At 36.8% G+C, this 22,427-nt stretch overlaps 1 long non-coding RNA gene across 1 annotated transcript; it reads left to right on the forward strand.

Annotated features, from left to right (window-relative positions):
- The first annotated feature begins 1,300 nt into the window (after positions 1 to 1,300).
- Positions 1,301 to 17,863, forward strand: LOC131067371 (uncharacterized). Its single transcript, XR_009111800.2, has 2 exons — positions 1,301 to 1,875; positions 17,407 to 17,863. It is a non-coding gene; the product is annotated as an uncharacterized LOC131067371 (long non-coding RNA).
- The last annotated feature ends 4,564 nt before the right edge of the window (positions 17,864 to 22,427 follow it).

The raw sequence follows: 22,427 nt of genomic DNA on the forward strand, positions 1-22,427 counted from the left end.
GATGAACGTCGTGCGTAGGCGGTTATTGGGTGGGACACCTTGAGGTTTTTCTACAAGAAAAGGAGATGGAGCGAAGGGGTAACTTGTTGGAGGTAGAGAAGAACATGGGCAGACTAGGGAAGTGGAAGCTGGCTTCAAAAGTGGTGGCAAGGAGAGACAGAAAGTCCGGGCGTTGTGCGAGAGCAAGCTCCTCTGGGTGTGCTAGTTGGGTTCTAACATCCACTTTTACATATCGGTATTTACAAACTGTATCTATGTTTCTCCAACTAATTTTGAGCATCTAGGGTTGGTCTTTTGATTAGGGTTCCCCCTATTTGTTTTATTGGATGTTGGGGGTATGCAAATTTGATAATTTTTAGGGGTCTCAAGAATGTATGAAGGATGTAATGGTGGGGTGGTTTGGAGTAGAGGTAAGTTGTAGTAAATGTTGGCTTGATTTTTCATAAAGACAATTTTGATCCAAACAATGTACTATCTTTTTATACTTTCAATAAAATCAAATATTACCAACCAACAAAAAAAACTTTTAGCATATCGGTATTTGGAACAATGGTGAGTTTTGAGGGGAGGGGCTTACCTTGTCCTCCTCTTGATTCTCCATATTCCCTTGTAGGAGTCACCAAATTAGCCATGAAGTAAGAAGTTTTTGGAATGCAAGTTGGTTTATCCACAATGGCTTCTTTGAAGCTCTTGTTATTCGATTTTGGAGGAGATTCATCCTTATTAAGAATGGGTAGGTTCCTATCCATCAAGCTTGCCACATGCCTTAACTGTCTAGGGCATCAATGGTGTGGCACACGTAGGCGAAAGGAGATGCAGTTGAAAGGACAAGAAGCACATACAAACTAGCAATTCAAAACAACAAATCAATGGAATGAGGAGAGAGATAAGGAAGAGGGAGGATGCTTACTGTAGAGAAGTACACACCCTATGTGGTGGAAGATGAAAGGATCCTCCACCACTATTGTACATTGAGCCCTTGCATTCAAAACCCTTGAAACTCCCGTCCTCTTCGCTTCCAAAACTTGAGATGATCCAAATCCATAACATGTCAAGTCTCCACTTTCTTTGTGAAATTGTAGTAGCAATATCTATGGGGATGGGGATCCAAGCCTAGCATGAGCATATTGCATCCTGCACCTTCTTGTAATTCTTTTCTTAAATTCAATAAAAAAAATAAATGAAAGATTGTAGATTTCATTAATAAATCATATTTAAATTTATATAAAAAATATTTATAATTAATAATATTTTTAGCTAAATTTAAAATTTAAAATTTATAAATGATGATGAGGAACGGGCGAACGAAGGGTCCCGCTGTACCTAGTTAATGCAGAGTTTAGGTAAAAAGCATTACTGTTCTGCATCTTAAAAATTACTGTCCTGTGATCTTCTGTTAAATGCTCCTTGTCGAGGTATTCCTATGCTCTGAAGACGTACTGTAAATATTTAGTCCAAAATTTGCAATGGCTTTTCGGAGAAATCCTCTTATGCACTTAAGTCGATTCTTTTCTCCACCTCTCATTTCTGTAAAGTTGGTTACACCAGCAAGACGAGCGCTGGAAGCGCCTTCTCTTCCTTGTTGGTTCAGGAATTCCAATGCTCCTCCGAATTTACACTCAACGATGAAATTTTTCTGCTCTACAGGCAATGATTCGAGCATGTCTCACGGTACACACGGAGCAGTTAAAGAGGGAGAAGAGAAAGAAGATGAAGAAGAAGAAGATGGAGATGAAGATGAAGATGAAGATGAAGATGAGGAGGGTGGGGAGTATGTGAATGCGGAAACAGGGGAAAGGGGAGGGCCCAGGGGACCAGAGCCTACTAGGTACGGAGATTGGGAGAAAGGCGGCCGCTGTTCCGATTTTTGATCAGGTAAATGATTTCATACGACTTCAAGTTTTCGCTTCAATTTCTCTGTGGACAACTTTCTGCCATCGAGATTTGGTGAATTCAAAGTTTTATTGGCTTTTTAAAGTATTTTGGAGAAAACTGCGTGGCAGGATTTTTCGTCAATGCGTCGGATAAGTCTCCGAGATCCATCATCAAAGTTTTTTTTTAATTTTATTTTTGAATTTGATCACACTCTGTGATCTATCATCAAAGTTTGTTGTTTGTTTCCTTAAGTTTTTAATTGCTAGCTTGTTTAGTGGTGAGTGGCGAGTGAGGGTTTAGGCTTTATTCTTTTGGTCTGTGTACTGTATTCGCTCCTTGGACCAATCTTTAATGTCCCGTGCCAAGACAACGCCTCAGATCTTGAAGGTTTTCAATGAATTTTGTCGAATTAAAAGTTCTATGTTTAGTTTCCCGACTTTTTTAATGGAATGCTTATGTTGGCAGGATGCAATGTTGAAATTTCGGTTTTTCTCGTTCGTTTTATGTAGCTATGATATTTCCTCGTAAAGTTTCAAGTTTCGCCCTTTTGGGATGAGTTCTAGGGTCTAGGGTTGAACCCATGAATTGATATTATATCTCTCTGGTTTAAGGTTTCAATGAGTTGGGAGAAATTAATTCCTCTAGGGGCTAGGGTCGTAGTTGTTTCCATGTAATTTTGGTGAATTGAATGTTTTTAAATTTGTTTTCCTAAAGTTTTAACTTTTGATCGATTATTTGTGTTTTGGCGAAGAAACTAGATCTAGTATTATATCTGGTTTTTAAAACTGATTGTCGTTGGTGGTGATGCAAGTAGAAGCATCTTGAAAGGGCATATGCTTTCATTTGGTATATGTTGCTCAAAGCGAAGGGTCTAAAGTAGACAATAACGGATTGCCAGACAACCAAAGGAAACAAATATTACAAACAAAGACTCATGGCTTTGCCAATAAGCTTGTAAGAAACATTCATTATAGTGATTGGCCAGTAATTGTTGATAAGCTCGAATCTCCATCTTTGGGAACAAATTTGATGTTACCGTGTTTAATATTGTGCCCCAAAGAGTTGGTAAGCATGACAAAAGAATATGCGTTGTGAGTATTAGGATCAATAGTGTCCTAAAAGAATTTATGCCCCAAAGAGTTGGTATGCATGACAAAAGAATATGCGTTGTGAGTATTAGGATCAATAGTGTCCTAAAAGAATTTAGTAGAATTCACAAGGGAAGTCGTCAATTCTTAAGGATTTTCATATAGGGCATTTGGATAACAGCCTAGTTTAAGTCTCAATAGAATGAAGACTATCACTAAGTACTTTCCGAGTTTCAAGGAGCTTGCAAGGCATAAGAGAGAGGTTGGGGCACAAAAACCACTTTTTAATGAATGACAAAGGCTTGCAAAATTTTCGCTTGGTTAGTAAGTTGAGGCTTTTCTAAAAGAACATATTCTATTTGGAACTTTTGGACTGAATGAGGTGACTGAACAAATTCTTTAGAAGCTCAATCATCTATTTTAAGTTGATGCATACTTGCTTGGATTGATTGCTTTGTAGGCTCCAACAACTTTAAGTTTGTGTCACAAAGTGGCAGCCTAGAGTTACAATTTTTCATCAAAGGGAGTTGGACTGAATGAGGTGAACAAATTCTTTAGAAGCACAATCACCTATTTTAAGTTGATGCATACTTGCTTGGATTAATTACTTTGTAGGCTCCAACAACTTTAAGTTTGTGTCACAAAGTGGCAGCCTAAAATTACAATTTTTCATCAAAAGGAGAGAGCTCTATCTCTTTCAATATTTGAGAGAATTCTTGAGTCGTAGCCTCTTGGTTTTTCTTCTTAAAAAAATGGCTTGCTTACCATAGAGTTAAGAAAGATGCTGTTGGGAGAAATGGCCACCATCCACCACTCAGTCCCTCTAGTGATGGTATGAGGACGAGGAACTGCATTCTAAACCCATTTGATGTGTACAGTAGTCTGCTTATGGTGGGGATGAGTTGGAGTAAGATAAAATTGAGTCTTATTTCTGGGTTGAACACTCGTTACAAAATGAGATGGGGAAGTGATCAGAAATCATTGTACTAGAGATGAGTTTGATAGGCCTATCATAGCCAGCAAGATAAAAAAGGGTCTTGCATATCCCTCATGAATTTGTCAAGTTATTTGAGAGTTGAATCATTGCCTTGTTTAGAAGGAAACCACATATGTAGGTGGAAGTGGTCATAGAATGCTGATAATGGTTGGGCCCTTGGGGTACAAATTCTTGAATTGTTGTTCTTGTAGAACTGTGCTTCACATTCTCCAACACACAATGCATAGGGAGAAGTGTTGGTTATCTTTCAAAGTTCAATCATTTTTAAGTTGCCTCATATAATCCAATCTGCATCTAGAAGTAAGTTTATCAGTCACCACCAAAATGTTGCTCTATCTACAATATCATTAGAGGCTTGAATCTTCATGATGCCAAGGGTATGGCATTCAAAACTAACATCCAATCAACCCTCCTATTGTGGTCACAATCCCAATTGACAATGTTTTGGGTCAAAAATAGGGAAAGAAAATTTGACAAACACTTATACAAATAACTTACTTACTAGACATGTGGCATAAACCCCAAGGATTAACCAATGCATATGGAAAAATGCTGTGATTCTAACATTTTTAAGGAAATCAATGGGATATGTAGATTTCATAAAAGCTGTCCCCAAAAAATGGCTCAGTCCCGTCTCCGTCCTCAAAATGTGTCCCCCTGTCCCCTACCGTCCTTGTTCTAGAAACTTGGGGTAACATAGCTTGAAAATCATCTTCCAAAATACATCATCAAAATTCAAAACCCTAGTTTGCAAAATTAATTCCAAGGTGGAATTAGCCCATTCCTCAAAAATCATTTTGTGGTCTTCTCCTTTCCTCATATAGATTGCAAGGTAAGTAAATTCAGAGAAATCTCATGATTCCATTTCATAAAAACTCCTTTTCCCATTTGCGTCCTCGTCAAGCTAGAGACATGAGAGTGGTTGTAAGTGTACTTCGTTATGTTCTTTGCTTTGTTCACAATCTAAATCATCAATCCTTATTGAGGGATGTCGTTTCCATATTTTCCATGACTTCCCAGCTTTTGTTGTAAGCAGGAATCTCCTAATTATTTTTCAGCCTTTAATTCTTCAAGTCTGTTACCATTGAGATTATGCATTAGTATTTTTAACCTATTCTCTTTAATTCTTCAAGTCTGTTACCATTGAGATTATGCATTAGTATTTTTAACCTATTCTCTTTAGTAAAGATAAGCTGGCCTTTTTCCTCAAGCCCTGCTCTTATGGAGGCCCATTCAATTGTTTCATTCCTTCACCACTCCATTCCTCTTCTAAACTGTTAACTGCAGAATATCTGTTCCATTTCATGTGGCTTCTGCTACTCTTACATGTATTGAAATTTAAAATTCAATAAAGGCCAAAAAATCCTATTCACTTTGAAACTCATTTTAGACCAAAAAGAATAATCAATTATAGTAACTACAAGAATCCCTTTGTAACTAACTGGCCATAGTGACTCTGTATTCTCAATAAGAAGTTGTAGAGGCAGAATCTTAACAGTTGATCTGTGAGGATTTATTCAAAGATGATACATCAGCTGGTCTTTTCAGAAGTTTCAGGCATAAAATGCAATCAGGAACCAGCAATGCGAAATAGCTGATTACAACAGGGAGTGATTTCAAAACCACCAGTTCCTTGAAGAAACAGTTATGAAACTGTCAGGGTGGTCAAAAAACCATTGGTTTGTACAAAGGGACAGCTTTGTCACAATGGTAGAAATAAGAATGTTAAAAGGACAGTTTGATGTTTTTTCTTCCAATTTCCACTCTAGAGTGGAGGAGGGACTCCATAATCTACCAAGCACAGTGCACAATGCAAGAGTGGAATACAAAAGAAAAAATTTCTACGCAGAATAAACAAGTGAAATGCTGATGTATCCGAATGCAAAGAGAATTGGTAAGATAGGAAATACATGGAGCAAATTTTTCACACCTGTAGAGTATAAAAGAAACGCGGATGATAAAGTTAACCTTTACAGTACAACAATAAATGAAGGTTTAAACAATTTTCATTATGTAATTTTCCTACAAATCACTACGTTCTATCTCTTAAAAAAATACTAAAGCTGGGTTTTTTTTGTACACTAGCATAGCTTTGCAAAGGATATGCTTAGAAGACATAGAGAATGAGGAGAACGTCACTGATTTGAAGTTCAAGGAAGAAGAATGTTGGAGCTACTCAACAAGGACCTAAGTACACTGTGTCAATGTCACAGTAACTTCCAGGTACAAAAGAAAAATGTTGAGAATGCAGAATTATGTAGAATGGCCTGGTTCTGGAACAGATGCGTTGATGTTTGTGTTGTGGTGCTGATGGGAACAATGTTGTTGTATCCTCGATCATACAGACAGCAGCTTTCAAGAGGTGCCACATAATGCTTTTTAGGTGCTCATGATTGTTGCAGTATTAGAATCAAGTGCATTTGTGAAGAGAAAATCAGCTCAAACGTGTCACTGGGACTAAAGAAATTGTTTACACTACTTAGGAGCCTACCTTGGTCAAGCCCCTGTTTGGTTTGTTTCAACCCTACCGCAGTCAATGGAAGAAGTGCAGTGTGTGGAAGGTATACCGAGGGTGCTCTATGCTATGTAAACAAATAAAGTTGTTAAAACCATTGAAACTGGCAGTGCATCTACAGTGTGTGCAATGGCTAGTTTATGGAATGGGAAGAGAGTAATGGGAGTAAAATAGATGCTAGGGAGTTACAAGGTGAGGCTATAGATTTAGTTCGGGGAAGTACTTATCATGGTACTATAATAAGAGGTTGTGTGTTTAATGCTGGGAGTTTATGGGAATCACAAAGTCAAAAGAAAAAATTAAATAATAAAAGAGAGTAACTTTTAGGAAAGGGTAAAGAAAGAAAAGAATGAACATTAGGAAGAAATACACATGGGAGCTAGATTGTAAAGCTTGGAGACTCTGGCAATGGCTTCTAAGATTGCTGCTTCAAGCTTTCTGAGAAATCCTGAGGATGAACAGAGTGCACGAAAACTATAGAAGATATGCAAAAATGCTAAAGCTAAACGATGAGACGGATCTGACAGAGCAACAAGATAGCAAAAAGTGATTAAAAGAAGGTTGCATTCATCAAAATTAGAAAATGCAGTAGATGGGAGCCATCTAGAAATGCGGAAGGAATTGGTTTTTTAAAAGTTCACATATAGTTTAAATCTCAGGAATGGTAGTTCAAAGGTTTTGGCCTCTAGACTGCTTCCACAATCACAATAGCATCCAAGGTGAGATAAGCTGATAGAAACACGGCAAGCATAATCAAGGACACAATATAGGTTACTTGGTATCTGAACTGCTAGGAGAAAGGCTGAGGAAACAACTAAAATTAAACATAAACATGTTAGAAGCCTGGACACCAAAGCGAGTGCAATACATTGAGTAGAAATTGCCAAGTAGACCATTTCCTACCCTACAAATTGTAATTGTTTTCATTCCACAGAAATGCTTGGAAGATGTGTAATGTCCCCTACTAGGTATAGGCCTGTTTAACAACAATTACCTAACCTCAATACACTTGTAACTCAAATCAATTTGCTTAATTAGGAGACAAATTCTATCTAAACATAATAACAGTAAATCTGAATCAGATTTTTATCATAATGATCAATTAATTATTCTTGAATCTACATCCTACTCACAATTTCATAAATCAGAGACAGGGCTTGAAGCGTACCTTATATTTGGAGAGTGGAGACTCAATTAAGATAACCTACACTCACAAGGAAAGGCACACACCTATACAAACATATTCATTCTTGATTAGTTATAATCTATTCTACTGTAACAACAGAGAGAGAGAGAGAGAGAGAGTATATGAGGCATGAAAGGGTTGCTTGGGTCCGTTATCTACCAAGCCCAAGGAATGGTTGCTTCTAACCTCCTTGCTAGACTTGGCGGCCTGTATTCCTGCCCTTTTAAGCTTTTATACCCTTACCCACATCACCATCTGGGTGAGATTGTCCTGGAGGGAGTAACTGCTTCCTTGCTCCGTTCCATCTGGGTGAGATTGTCCTGGAGGGAGTAACTGCTTCCTTGCTCCGGCAAGGAACCGAGCAAGGAACCAGTTACTCCCTCCAGGACAATCTCACCCAGATGGTGATGTGTGTAAGGGTATAAAAGCTAACTAGTTACTCCCTCCAGGACAAACTCACCCAGATGGTGATGTGTGTAAGGGTATAAAAGCTAACTAGTTACTCCCTCCAGGACAATCTTTCATATTGGGAATCATTTTTGGACACTCCATGATCATTGCTTGAGGACAAGCAATCTTGAGTGGGGTGGACTGTAATGTCCCCACTTTGAAATAGAGTTTAATGGTAAATAATAGTAATAATAAGATTAAAATTCAAAAGAATAAATGTAAAATTCAAAGTTAAAATATAAAAGAATATAATTAAAAATTTAATTAAGTTAATGAATGGTCAAAAGTCATGGAATGAGAAGTTATGACTCCCTCAAACATGAGATATAAAAGGGAGAAAAGTACCTCATTTGAGAGGGGATAATTTGGGGGGAATCAGAAGTGCAGATCTGATTTAAATAATAAGAAGTGCAGATCTGATTGTGAAAGGTTGTGCCCCTTTCAAAGGGCAGAAATAATGAAGAGTTGCACTCTTTGAAAGGGTGCTAATGATGAAAGGGTGTGTCTCTTGCCAAAGGGCATATATGATGAAGAGGTGTGATCTCTCCCTCTAATTAAGAGATATAAGGAAAGGAATCAAAAGCAATTAGGGACATCACCATTGATCAGATCAAATCAGATCAGAACTGTTATTAAGTTACAGGCAGTAACATCCTTGTTCTTGGCGTCATACTTAATGAATGAGACTGAAGGAGAAAAACAAAAAGAAAGCAGATTGAACTCACAGCAAATAACGAATTCTCTGTCATATTAGTGTTTAAGACGTTAAGACACTCTGGTATGTAATCCTGTGCACAATATTCCTACAACATTCTCTTCATACTATTGTTTGATAACAGTCCACTGTTATGTACATTTACACAGCATATTTTAGAGTTGCTTATGGTTATATATTCTGGAAAATGTGATGAAATATGATGCGTTGCATGTATATATATATTCTGATTTGATTATTATAAGACATGGTAGAAGCTGAATGATTGCAATAGGGAGAACGGCATTAAGGGTTACCTCTAAGCACACCACCTCATATGTATGGCAGGGTCCACATGAGGCCAAAGGGGGGCAAAGGTGCCTTTGGGCTTAGGAGGGTTAGACTTAGGACACCCTATTGAGACAATCTTCATCCTCCTTATCATCATAATGATGATGATGATGATTCATATGAGTAGGAGAAGGTGACTCAAGTAAGGGAGAACGGTTATTAGGACACCCCACCTAGTATGACTTGATTGAGGGAGAACGACAATTAGGACACCCTATCAAGTAGTGGGTGAGGGAGAATGGTTGTTGAGGACACCCTATTGAGTCATCCCTCCTAACTCGTTCGGATTCTTCTAATTATGATCTATGATTCTGATCTTTACATTTATAATTTATCTAGCCTTTCTTTACTTCGTAGTCTTTCTACTTTACTTAATAAATCATAATTAGCTCTCATTGTCTAATGAAACATAGTAAGTCTTCTTTATTCTACATAGTTAGCCTTCTCTTATTTTATCATGATCTGTTCTTTCTTAGTATGTTTGTAATTAATCACTTATATATAATTAGTAGATTATCTCCTAACTTGTTGCAGGGTTCTCTTATTAAAGGGTTAAAGGTACTCCCTCTCTAATCCTTCTTTTAATAACTAAGAATTATAATCTGGGAAAAACTAGGGCATTTTAAGAAGGGACATTACAATATGTCAAATTGGCAATTCCAACATGGTTTTCCTCCTATTGAGTTTTTGAAGATAGAAATCTCTGTCTCTCTATGGTTATGTTTATTTCTGGTTATCCTTTCTGTCAAGAATTCTACCATCATTTGAATGGAAATTCAAGTAGCACTGCAGGGATTAAAGAAATTGTTTTGACTGCTCATTTACACAAGAATAGTTTTGTGGTTGATTACAGATCAACATCAGTACTAGTTACACAATTTGATACTGCTAGGCAGACCACAATCTCTAAAATATATCACTCCCTAATTGGATCCTATCAATTCACAAGTGGGACTTTCAAAACTTTATAATTATCTAACCAAATATTATACAAAAGACACCAACTGCAGGATTTCTCAAAAAAAAGAAAATAACCCTTTCAAGTATGGAACAGATCATGGCATATCTACAGCTTGGAATTGCAACATGCACAAGTGGAAGGGATCGTCAATAGATAATAATCCACTATGTAAAGTCAAGGGAATGAAATATTTGGTTAAATAAATTCTTGGGCAGAAAAGTAGAAGTTGACACAGATTTGCATGCTAAGTCTCTACAGCTCTTAAGACACTGACTCTTTAAATTATCTAACAACGGCACAAAGGCCTTTCATATAATTACAGTACTATCACAAAGTTACAAAAGTTGGAACAACTGAAAATCAGTTTTGAATTTTTGTTTTCTTATATATTGTTTAGTTGTGGAGCACCAGAACATTGCCACACAAGCGAGAGATCCAAAAATGTGAATGACTAGCCTGTGTGCTGCTATAGTTGAAATATATGTGATGTTGTAGGTATTCAGAAATCTTCTGTTGCAAGTCAACATGCAAATACTAAAGTGTTGTGGATCATGTGCTTTCAGGGCTTCTAAGCTTTTTAATATCTGGCTTAGTGTGAAACCCAACATGAATAACATAAATCAGACTTCTAAAATGCCAATGTGAGGAATTCAAAAGGTTCAACATAGCATTGTAGCCTGCAAGGTGACTTATAATATTGATGAGCCTGCATCTGAGATCAAAATTATTGGCAGGTGACAGACTCCCATAAGTTTTACTTGGAAATGTCTGTGGCCTACAAAGCATATGATACCTCCGCAGTTGAAACTGCAAAACTGCTGTGTATATTCATTGGTGATGATAACCAAGTTGATGACAAACTTGTTGAAGATCCTTTATCAATTACAATTATGACCACTAATTAATTACTATATTGCATAACTTTAACAAATTTTGTTGCATTGAAGTTTCACATGCTCATAAGTAAGCTCTAGGGAATATTTATAAAGTGGTTATAATTTTGTTTCAATATAAGGAAAAGGTTTATATTTTTGATCTTGAAGAACTCAAATCCTATAGAAGATTTCTTGAACACAAGTTAGTTCAAGAACTTCATGATAGAATATACAACGAATATAAGCTGATACTCCATCACTACAAAAATATACTTCTTTGGTTGATACATGTGATTTCTGCACATATCATTAACAGCAGAAGTCCACATTGCCCTCCCCACCTCAGTCAAGTGTTCCAAGTTCAGCAGCAGCAGGTTGCATACTTGGCAGTTATTTTTTGGCCCTTGGCGAATCCATGCAAGCAGATTGCCTCGAGGTCTTTTGGAAAGTTTCAAATTCGTATGTCTACGGAAATCTCATTCTTTGTTGATCTTTGATTGGAAAGTGAAGACCTGTATTCCTTAGTAGACCCTATCATTGCATGGGACCCACCACCAATTCCCATTTCCAATCAAGTGGATTAACCCAATAGGCCATCCTTCATGCAAGTACCGTTAGAGCATATTTAGCTATTAGTTGCTTTTTTTACAACTAGTTATGTTTTTTTCTTAAATTCACTTGGGAGTGCTTATTTTAGTTGTGCACCTAGTTTAGCTTTTATGCATCTGGTTTAGCTAGAGTTGAGCTTTATATAGCTCCTCATGCTTGCACTTTAGCTCTCCAAAATTTATCCCTGATACCATGATGAATGTTGCAACACAAGCACTTGCAAGATCAAACGGCAAATAAGAACACCTTCCACAAACGAGAGTTGCACAAATGAATGCTATATTTTTTTTTTTTGATCAGTAGTGTGCCGAAGCCTAATCGCTTTTGACTGGAGCTATGAACCAGTGAGCCAAATTTTTGAGGGGCCTCATCCTCAGATGTGTTCAACATTAACACCCTTATAGCTCCTTGTGCGGCCTAGGCATCACCTTATCTCTCCAATGGCGCTTCTATCCACCTTATCCCTCCCTTATCTCTCCATTGCTCCTCCTTATCACTCCACACCATAGCCACCATGGCTCACCGCTGGGCTGGGTAAGCATGGTTGTGTGTTTGGGCTGGCTGCTTGTGTCATAGCTGGTCCATGGTTGTGTTCAGATTGGCTGTTTTTATTCCTTGCAACTTCCACTGCCTGAAACCTGGAGCCAAGCAAAAAACCTTCTCTCCTTGCTGCCATGAGGGGCTGACTTGGCCAAGGCTTGAGGGAGTGCATGATGCGGGGGAGTCATGGCCTGCCACCACTATGGCATCAACCGAAGCCAGCGATATGCTCCAATGTTTGTGCTGCTTTCATCCGCCGATGATCGATCAACTCGAGCAGAGATGAAGCTAGGGAGAGGGTGTTCAAAACGACATATCATGCTGAGATTCGAACACAAGACCTTGCTTGAAACAAGTTTCGCAACAATCGTTGCATTGCGGGGTCATCCCCACAAATGAATGCTATATTACTCAAAAGCAAATAATACAAAACTATAGGATGAATTACCATGTTGTACCTTTTTCATTTCATTGCATCTTTCGCTTTTGGGGAGGGGTTTTTTTTCCAAGTGGTTTTTCTCCTTTTCTCTGCTTAGAGAGTTTTCATTGGTTTGTACATGGGTACCTAATTAGGCTTCTTGTTGTCGGGACCCATTTTTGCATTCATGCATTTAGAATAGAGTTTTTCTACTCACCCTAAGTTTCACTTAAGGGTGTGTGTTAGAGCATATTTATCTATTAGTTGCTTTTTTATTTTACAACTAGTTATGTTTTTTTGCTTCAGTTCACTTAGGAGTGCTTATTTTAGTTTTGCACCTAGTTTAGCTTTTATGCATTTAGTTTCGCTAGAGTTGAGCTTTATTTAGCTCTCTTCATGCTTGCACTTTAGTTCTCCTATATTTAACTTTGTGCTTTCTTTATAAGCACCTCATTGTACAATTGTAATTCATCATGTAATTTTGTACTCTTTGCTTTTGAGCTAAGTTACCGATTCGGGTACGGATATGGATACGGGTACAAATTCGCGGATTCGGCAATTTTTTTTTTCCTTGGGTACGGGTACGGGTATGTCCATACACACACACATACATATATATATAAATTATATGTGTGTTCAAACATCAAAAATATAAATATAATAATTATATAATTTATAAACTATCACTACTATTATTGATTATTACAATGATACAATCCATACAAATATGAAATATACAATGTGACTTTCCATACATAAATGATAAATGATTAATGATAAATCCATAATTGCCAATGCCAATAAATATTCATATATTGCAAATGTTATCAGTAATAACTAAAGTCTAATATCATATTCATAATTTGAAAAAAAGATAATATTCAAGTTTCAAGTTTCAACATGTGAAAATGTCATGACACAATAAAAATTCAAATTACATGCCATCTATGGGATTTAAACTCCATATCCATCTTCATCTGAAGCATCCAACCCAAGCCCAAGGTCATCAAGTGGTTCAAATTCAGCATCAATTGAACCACTATCAAATGGAATGCCACTCCCACTAGCTGCCTCGTCTATAGAGACTTGGGCAAGCTGTGCAACTGTAGCATCTAAATTAGCATACTTAGGGGCTAGATCCCAATTCCTTGTTGCACCCACACTATATTCAAGGTCCTTATGTGACAACAAACGAAGGTTGGAGTGTATGTAGACCAAATCCTCAGCTCTCTTTGCACCCAAACGATTGGGTTTGATTGAGTGGATGAAGGAGTATGTACTCCACTTACGAGCCTTGGTTCTCCCGGGTCTGCCCGGGTTCTCTTTGGGTTCCACCCGGGTCCTGGCCAGGTGGCTGGGTTCTCTGTGGGTCCTGCGTGGCAGGACCCGGGTGGAACCCAGGGAGAACTAGGCTCGCACTAGGCCGGGCAAGAACCAGGACCTGGACCTAGCCCTTTTAGACAAGAACCGGTATCCTAGCTTTTGAGTAATATAGCATTCATTTGTGCAGCTCGTTTGTGGAAGGTGCTCTTGTTTGCCATTTGATCTTGCAGGTGCTTGTGTTGCAAAATTCAATAAGTACCCTCAAACTTGCCCAATTTTGTTTCTTACTTGATGCATACTATTCCCACCACTTACAAAAAGTCACCTTTTGATAGGGTATTCAGATCCTAATTGCCTAGCATGTGCACTCAAACAATATATTGCATGATGCTATAGTCTCACACAAATGGCCCTTCATGCGCTCATCCAATGGTCACAATTCATCAATTTTCTTGGGTACACTCGAGACAATTCGCAGATTACCTCCAAATCATCGAACTATTATCATTGCAAAAAGAGGAAATCTGCACAATTATCCTCATCAACCATTTCAACACTACAATCAACATTTGTGACTAATCATCTGGCATATCCTTGTCTTTAACATTTATCCCTCCTTTTTTCTTCTACTGTATCATACTTCTTCTGCAACCTAAAACACTATAGGTGGTGTGATCTCGTGGCTTGCCTTCTTGTATAAATATAAGCCTAGTCCCTTATATATAGATCTTTTGATTCATTAAGTAATATATTGTCTGTACTTTGTGTTGCTTGAGATCTCATCCTAAGAGGGTCCTCAAACAAGTGTTTTTGTGTTTTGTGTTAACTCAAGGTCCTTTAATGGAATTAATTTAATTAATGCATTGTGAATGTCTTCTCTATAATTCTTTATATTTTTGTTAATGAAACACATTTAACTTTTAAGTATATCAGTTGAGTTGCAGGATTAGTTTGAACCTGCCTCAGCCGCACATCATACATAAATACAAATGGAAAGTTGAACTCTAAAGAAGAACCAAATTGATTCATTTTCTGGTGCGTCGCCTCATTTTCTTCTGTTTTGCCAAACCCTATCCTCCTAAGCCTTTTACCACCATGTTTGAAGTAGAGTAGATTAGCACCAAAAGCAAGTCATTTTCTTCTGTTTTGCCAAACCCTATCCTCCTAAGCCTTTTACCACCATGTTTGAAGTAGAGTAGATTAGCACCAAAAGCAAGGCGTTGACACACTTACATTCATAGAATAGAGTTAGAATGGGAAACCAACATTGCCAATATAAGGAGTTGGCCTTCTTTAGAGATTCCTAACACATTTTGGTAAAGACAATGGGTGTGGTGAGTTGGCAAATTGTTGGAATTCCTAGAAACAACATAAAGCCACAACACAAACATGTCACTATTAGACTTAACTGGGTTTAGTGATTGGTATTGCAAAGATCTCATCCAATCCTTCCACTTAGCCATATTCACACCAAGGGGGCAACACTTGAGGCCACCCAGAAATTGTCTCGCATGTTTGTTAGGACTCAACTTAGTCTTTCCATCGTTTTTGTATTACCAAATAAGTACTCAACACAATAGGTTGAGGTTACATTGTCTATTTGTACTTGCTTTTTTAAAGAGCTGTTACTTATGAGAGTAGTTCTTGTATAGTATTGGTCGTAACTTTTAAATCAAACAGAAGCTTTCCGACAAGGATTTACAGGCTGAATTTTGGAGGGATACAGAAAAATGGGAGGGATTTGTGAGATGTGGTGAAATTAAAGTTGGAGTGCCTGAAAAATCTAACATGGGTTCCAAGTTTTGAACTTGGCCGTGTTGGGTCACACTATATAGTAGTGCCTAATGATCTGTGACATTTCTGTATTGAGTATGCCATACCTAAAGCTTTCCTTGTCATTGTATGATTTTTCTCCACCTTAGTAGTTTGCTGGCAAAATAAGGGATGATCTAACACGTGTCTGCCTTCTTTTGCAGTGTGCAGGCAATTGCATTGTTGGATGTCCACAAGTAGAATTCCTAATCGCAATTGGGATAAGCTAATATTGGTTTATTGATTAGTATGATATGATAAGTATTAGCTTTTCAAAGTCTTCTTACTGGTTTGTTCCCTATTATTAAAGAACTTAGTGTCACTGTTACCCATTTAAGAATGGTCTCCTTGTATTTTAACATTGGGCGCAAATTATAGGTGTTGTTTGTAGATAATTGTCACTTGATAATGTGGACCTGATTGTCTTTTTGCATAGCAGCTGCCTTCTCATCCTTGGAACATTTGTTCAATATTTCTTGCTTCCATCTCTATTCAACTTTAGAAGTTGTTTGTATCTTGATTGACAATGGCAATAATCTGCAAATCCATCATTTATTCCTTTCTGTGTTGGAATTTAAAGCTAAACCATTGTAGCAAGCTTACCTCCATTTTTTGCTCACTAATCTTTCTCTGGGGCAAAAATCTTTATACTCTCAGATGTTCTTTCCAGTTAATGCAGTGCCACACCAATCAAATATTGCTTTAATTTTTCTTATCATCTTTTTATCAGCTGACTTCCTACCTTAAAAGGAAATTGGTTATTCATTGTGCATGATGATCAGCCCTGATGCCGGGGGCAGGATATATCATTATACTAAAGTTATGCAAAACGGGGTGGGAAGTTGTTACTTTTTTTGGCTGCTTTTGTCTATTTGAACTGGTCTTTCTTTGTCAGGTCTATGACAGGTGAGAATAAGCCACCTAACCTTTAAAGTATTATTTAATGAGAAAAATTGGGCTGGGGTATGAAATCAGAAATTCTAATTTTGTGCTAGTACAGTTTTATTTCTTTCGAGATTTAATGAGAAAACAGTTGCGGGTTTTTTGATAGTTTAATACTGTGTATTTGTTGTTTGCTTTTCAATGTGGTGTGTTTATATATTCTTGTATTCAGAGTGAGCAATTTTGATAGGAGTTATCAAATTATATTTCTTAGTGTTTTGGATTTACCTTTCTTAGTGCTAAATCTGCTTACCATTGTCTGAAAATTTAACAGGCCTGGGATTTCGCAGAATCAGATATAACTCTATCCTTAGTTATGTTTTATCCTCGGTATGTCAATTCACTCTTGGAAAATCACACTTGAATCATTTGGAAAAAATGGAACTAAGCTGTAAGAGCTCTGAAGCAGTACTCAAGTGATGCAAATGTCTCATAAAGAAAATAGCAAATACAACAAAAACTTAGTAGTCTGAAAAACATGTTCAGACTCGGTGGCATAAAAAATCTGCATGTTTGCAACATGAAACCCATTTTGTAGTGCAAAATGAAAACACAAACATCAAGTCACATTCTCGTAACTAAGTTCATAATTATAACATGACTATGGAAAGTTTAACATGACTTAGAAACCGATGCTTTAGTTTTAAAAAGTGGAAAGTAGTATCTGAATGTTTCATGCATGTTTTCTAAATTCTTTTATGTTTGTTTTCTAAATTCTGTTATAAAGCTCTCTCCATTCCTATAATTGGATTTTTCTGCGTTCACTGCAGGGCTGGTTAAATTTGTTCTAGCCAGGAGCAAGGAATGTGAAGGAACTCTGCAGCTTCTTTCTCCAAATTGGAATTGTAGGAAAAAAATTGCTAAACCACCATGTCTTCATAATCATTTAGAATTATATATGGCATTTTCTAATGAACATGCACGAAAAGTTTGGCAGAGCTAGAGGACCTTTGGAATCTGCTAAAAGTCATATATTCCATTAGAGTAATTGTATGATATTTAAGAAGCCACATATTCTACTAAAGAATAGAGAGGTCTTACAACAAGGCATTTGGTCTGGATAATCGAAGAAATGTATTTGTTTGGTAAAAAGGAGCAACTGTTTGTCAACCTTCTTATCAACAATATAATCCACATTGTGCTGTAGGATTAAAATGGCAAAAACACAATTACAGGTAAAATTGACTGAAAGGTTCATCGAAAACAATTTATTATTGGTATTTTCTTTGTTGCTTTGCCCGTCTTTCTCCAAAGTTTGCATTTTTTGTCAAAACTTCTAAAGATTCTCCCAAATTAAGTCCTATTCTCTAAAAGGTTCTTCCTCTCCAAACTCAACAAGTCTTGGTACGTTATAGTCTTGTATAGATATTCTACTAGTGCACAATGAAATATGTGTATGATACAGAAAAGTCAAGAGGCAATTAGAGATCTGGAGGGATATGGACCTGAGATTCATTATGATGTTTTGCCTTTGTTACCTATTCTTCATCCAAGGGGGTGAGTATTAGACAAAATTGAGCCAAGGACTAAGTGCAAGGTATTGTGACTAAATTGGAATGATGGGAATTTGAGAATAGAATTGACAATCCACCTCATGATTGGAAAACTTGGACTTAGTATGTATTTTAGCAATCCAAAATTTTGACTTGGACTTGGGATTTGGGCCCAAAAAGATTAAAAAATAGAAATTAATGCATTAGAGAACGCATAAGGCTACTTTCTTTAATAATTTGTCATCATTTAAATTATTACATTTCAGACGAGCTTTAAATGCTCAAGATTTCAAATTTCAAAGTTTAGGAGTGTTAGTGCAATCTTCTACCTTATTCTGTTTCTTGACCTTGCTTTATCTATGTTTTATGGATTTCTTTCACCGCCTCTTGTTTTATCAGTGATGAATGGGTAGCTTCAGCTTTTGCTTTTTTAAGCAAACTAAGGAAGTTTTTTGTGCTTTTAAAATTGCTGTTTCCAGATTTATTCACATCTTTCCTCTTTGTCTATCCTACGTTGGAGATCATTGTAATTTATATATATTCAGTTTGTTAATAGAAATTTGTTAAACTTTTATGCTCAAAATCTTTTTCTTTGTGCACCTGCAAGTTCTTTCTTTCTTTTTTGGCTACATTCATCTTGTGCAGGTTTTGAGAATTTTTACATGGTATTATAGTGCACAGGTGTTGGAAAGAAGCATAACAATCTTTTGCAGTTTTTGAAGATTAGAGCTGTTTTAGAATGAAAATTTTCATTGTCTTTGGGGTTGTCTGTTGATTTCTTTTATGTATTCATGAATTGAAATAAAGTTCCAAAAGGGGGTAATCTAAGTCTAGAATGGGAATTAAATATCATCCATCTGTCATCACTTTGGAAGGAAACTACAAGTCATGGCGTTATGGAATCCTAAAGCACCGTCGATGGATTCATCTAGTGCCGCAGTTGTACGGGTTTATTCTTGAACTAAGTACTTGGTAGAAATTTATGGGAAAGTAGAAATGATCATGTCTTAGGATTAATTGTTTTAAGTGTTGGGGAACACATATCATGGGCTCTATCACACATTGAGTGCCCTTGCATTATTTGGGCCACTTTATGGGAAATGTATGGAGATCCCATTGAACCTCCATTTCCAGATAAACCAACTATAGACATGCTTCTATCCCTTGATAATGCTGATGATCCTATGTATGATGATGACATTGAAGAGAAAACTACTTATTGGAAGAGTCTTGATTGTCTTGATTACACAGAGACATCTCCTCCTACTTCTCCTCTTTTTACACCTCCGGTATTGGTAACTATATGCGGGAAAAACAGGTCGATAGAACTCAATATGTGAAAAATGAAGCTCTATGGAGCCTTGCTTACATACTCACAGGACTTTTTGGTGCAAGCTATGGAGTAATGAAGTGTCACTCAGCTTCCCAAGGTGGGTCCCATGGTTCTTTATCTTACACGGTCCCTCAAACCAATGTTTTTGCTCACAGATCACTGAGCAAAATGGTCTAGGGATGACAAATGCAAGAACGATGGATGCTTTTTGTTGGTTTTAATATGAGATGCATCCTAAGCTATGCATGATTCTAAAAATGCTATAAACTAATTATAAGATGACAAGGTTAGCATAAATACTATCCTAACATAATATATTAGTATATGATTGAGCTAAATGATAAATAAAGTATTCTAAACATGCATATTTAGATTAATTCCTAGTTAAAAGAGAGGCTAAAATGATGAGCATACAAATGGTATGGAAGCTTGAATGTATTTGAGCATAAGTATGATACTAAAAACTTGGATTCTTAAAATGGAGGAATGAGAGTTCTATTTATAACAAAAATAGGGCAATGTATGGTCATGATTGAAAGAGTTAATCAAGGGCTAAGTTTGAAAGTTGGGAATCCATGTTTGCAATTGACACCAATGAAATGGTGACAAATGTCAACATAGGGTTGGGTTGAGAGAAGAGGTTGGAGACATTAAATGCATGAGAAGATCTTATGGTTATCTAAAGGGTAAGGGTCAAACTTAAGTTAAGATTACCCATTGGATTAAGAGTTAATCCAAAGATAAACTCTTGTGCAACTGATTAAGGAATAACCATGGTCAAAGCAATGAATGCTTGATGAAACCTTTGGGTTACATGGAGGTTGAGTTAAAAGAAATTCTTTAACCATGTAAGAGGGTTTGAGTTAACCATTAATGGTTATGAAGACTTTGGGGAATTAAGTGGTCGAAGACTTGAAGCTTTTAATGGTTATCAAAGACTTTAAAGTTTTGAGAAGTGACCCCCCTTTGTTTAGGGATGTGACAAAGTTTAGAAGATGGGTTAGGCTAATTAGAAGCGATTAGAAGAGTCTAGAAGAAATTAGGAATAGGTTTTAGAATGCAAGTGGGAGATGTAGGAAAACGCAAGTGGATGGAGGGATGATGAGATTTAATTTAAATAAAGTTAATTTAATTCAATTTGGTTGCAATTTGGGGAAATTAAATAAAATAGATTTATTCAATTTAAGATAACTATTTAATTAAATTTGAATTTAATTAAAAGTGGATAGAAGGGATTTAATTGAATAAAATGATTTATTCATTAAATGGGTATAGTGAATTTAATTGAGTAATTTTACTTAATTAAATAGAGGAATGCGGGTAATTTAATTAAATTGGATTTAATTAAATAGAGAAATGAACATAAAATATTCATTTAAGAATATGGTCATTTTTATACGTCTACATTTTGCCCCTCTTTGAAGTGACATGTGTGCACATGTTATTTCAAAGAAAATGATGTTTTATCGTGATTTATGATCAAATGGAATACTTGTGTCGCTCTTATTTTTCATGTCGTGCCCCAGATTTGATTTGATGCGTGATGCCCCTCGGGAGATGAATCAATATTTTGAAAATTTTGATTGGATTTGATGATTTGTGTGTGGTGTGTATGATTTTGTCTATGTGAAATGTTGAAATTGATTCATCTCCCAATAATTTACATTTTGTAGGGTATGAGGGCAAATTACATGCCCGGTTCCTTAACCCTAATTTCATTTTCTTCCTATAAAAGAGGAAAAGGGCTTTGATTTGATTCATTTGTGCATTGTTGACTTTGGAGAAAGAGAATTTGGAGAGAAGTCAAAATGCCTATTCCGTATTCCAGGCATCGTTTTGAGCGCGTTTGGAGGTACCAGAGACTTGCCGCATATGGACCACTAGTAAGTTAACATTTTTGACCCTTTTTTGATTTTTGATTTTGTCGTTTTTGGTCATTTTTTGATTTTTGAAATTCGGTTTTAACGCGTCAAAGGTGCAATTAGCGCATACGAAGATTTAGGTAGCACATGAAGGTTGAATTGTAGGGCTGCGTCCGTAACAAAATAGTGTAGCGCATAGAAAGTCTAGGTTAGCGCAGGGAGTTAAAATAGCGCATGTCGAATGTAGGGTAGCACGTCGGGTTAACAAGATAGCGCGTGAGTAAGACCTAGTGCATAAGGGTCACAAGGTGTTCGCATGGGCAAGGGGTTTTAGCGCGTAGGGTAGACCTAGCGCATAGGGTCAAATAGGTAGCGTCAGCGAGGTATAGGTTAGCGCATAAATATGTTTTAGCGCATAGGGTGGGTTGGATGGCGCATTGGGGAAAAATGATAGCGCGTAGAGGTATTCTAGCGCATAGGGTAAATAGAGTAGCGCGTAGGAAAAAGAGCTTAGCGCATGGGTAGATTTTAGCGCGTAGACAACTTGTTTTAGCGCATCCGGAAAAATTTTGCGAGATGAGGTGATTTGTGAAACTGTTGTGTTTTGCTGTTATGGTTTTTATTGATTTGTCCAATATGAGTGTCGATATAACTTGTTTTGATTTGCGATATTTCAAGTTATGCATAGATATTAATGTGTTGATTTGATCAAAGCATGATTTGTTTTTGCATTTTGTTTTCAAGTTCAAATGTGTGAAGCCTGATTTGTGTTACAAGCTGATATGGGTTGGAGACTTGAGTTGTTTTACAAGCTGATATGGGTGGGAAACTTGAGTTGTTTTACAAGTTTATGTGATTTGGAGATTTGAGTTGTGTTACAAGTTTTGATATGGTTTTTGATAACTTGAGTTGTGTTACAAGTTGATATGAAATGATAAGATTGTTGAACTTGATGTAGATGATCAAATTGTTTTATGTTGTTGATGTGGGTTTGATTTTGATATCTTTGTTTTGATGTGGAAACTGATATTGGACTTGTTTTGTTGGTTGACAGGAGCGATTGCGCGTGGTGCAGTCGTGTGAGTGATTTCTTAGGCCTTGGA

The sequence above is a fragment of the Cryptomeria japonica genome, chromosome 6 (genome assembly GCF_030272615.1).
Source record: "Cryptomeria japonica chromosome 6, Sugi_1.0, whole genome shotgun sequence".
Lineage (NCBI taxonomy): Eukaryota > Viridiplantae > Streptophyta > Pinopsida > Cupressales > Cupressaceae > Cryptomeria > Cryptomeria japonica.